The 1,187-nt window shown below is 53.5% G+C and overlaps 1 protein-coding gene across 1 annotated transcript in view; it reads right to left on the bottom strand.

The window, feature by feature from the left end:
* The window catches only part of IL1R1 (interleukin 1 receptor, type I), a 119,748-nt gene that overhangs the window by 34,863 nt on the left and 83,698 nt on the right, over positions 1-1,187 (bottom strand). The gene's annotated exons all lie outside the window — the stretch shown is intronic.

The following is a 1,187-nucleotide window of genomic DNA, read 5'->3' as shown; positions in this document are numbered from 1 at the left end:
TGGGCCAGTCCGCTGACGGCGAGCGAGCTGGCCGGGTGTCCCCAGCTCTCCACCCGGAGGAGCAGGGGCAGCTGGACAGACCCCTCTGGACGCCGCCCTGCCTCAGGCAGCCCGCAGGGGTCCCGCCGGTTCCAAAACTTTGGAGAGCTGCCGCGCGCTCCCGAGTCGCGGCCCGGCTCCTCCAGGGCTGCGGCGGCTCCACTAGAGTTAGTTGAGACAACTCACCTAGCCACCACGACCTGGCTCTACTACCCCCATGGAGCCTGGCGGCGACCCGCGAATTGAGTTGGCGACTGCAGGGCATCAGATCCCGAAGCAAAGCTCGCCAGAGCGACCCCTGGAGCTTGGTGCCTGGCCCCGGGCTCTCTCCGACTGCCTTTGTGCACTAATTTCTTTATACCTCCGTTTCCTCTTCTGTGAAAAGGGATCATAACAGCACTCATCTCATCTCCGGAGTAGTTGAGAACAGTAAAAGAAAAATGAGCTAATACATGTAAAATAGTGCCAGGCCCAGAGCTGATACTACTCACGCGTTATCTGCTGGTTTCATTGTTGCTGTTACGCGCCCGGATGAAAAAAGCAATTTAAGTGTCATACCATAAAATCCTGATACCACACTTGGGGGCAGACAGGGTTTTTAAAATTTTAAACTGAAAACCCATTTATGCCCACCAGCTCACTTTGTCAATGAGAATTCACACCCAGGGGAATGGAAGGATGGCCAAGGTCATGCAGCGAACGCCTGGCAGGATCACACCTTGGGTTCCTTGCAGGGAGGGGAGGGGAGGGCGCTGTGGTCAAGTCTGCAGCTCCCTCAGGCTTTTCCCCTCTACTTCGCTAGTCTTCAGCAAGTGGACTGGCCCCTCCAGCTTGTTTAGAGGTCTTCATGGGCCATCCTCCAAGAAGACTTTTAATAAATGATGATAGCTTCCTTCCTTCTAGTACACACCGCCCCTTCCTGCATCCCTTTCAGACTGGGCAGGCTCTTGCTCGCCTAACCCACCCCTGGATATGCCCCTTAAAAAACTCAAGAATTGAGGTAACCTGAGCCTCAGCTGTCCGCGAACAATTCCAGGCTGGAGGAAAAGATGAAGGAATGAGCAGCAGAAACTCATCTGCCCTAAAAACTGTCTTACAACCTGGCATGATGACAATTTCTCATTCTTTTTTTTTTTTTTTTGTCATTT

Source organism: Colobus angolensis, unplaced genomic scaffold, assembly GCF_000951035.1.
Source record: "Colobus angolensis palliatus isolate OR3802 unplaced genomic scaffold, Cang.pa_1.0 Scaffold42, whole genome shotgun sequence".
In the NCBI taxonomy this organism is placed as follows: domain Eukaryota; kingdom Metazoa; phylum Chordata; class Mammalia; order Primates; family Cercopithecidae; genus Colobus; species Colobus angolensis.
Note: the sequence above shows the minus strand (reverse complement) of the source record. Positions and strands in the feature narration are given on the sequence as shown.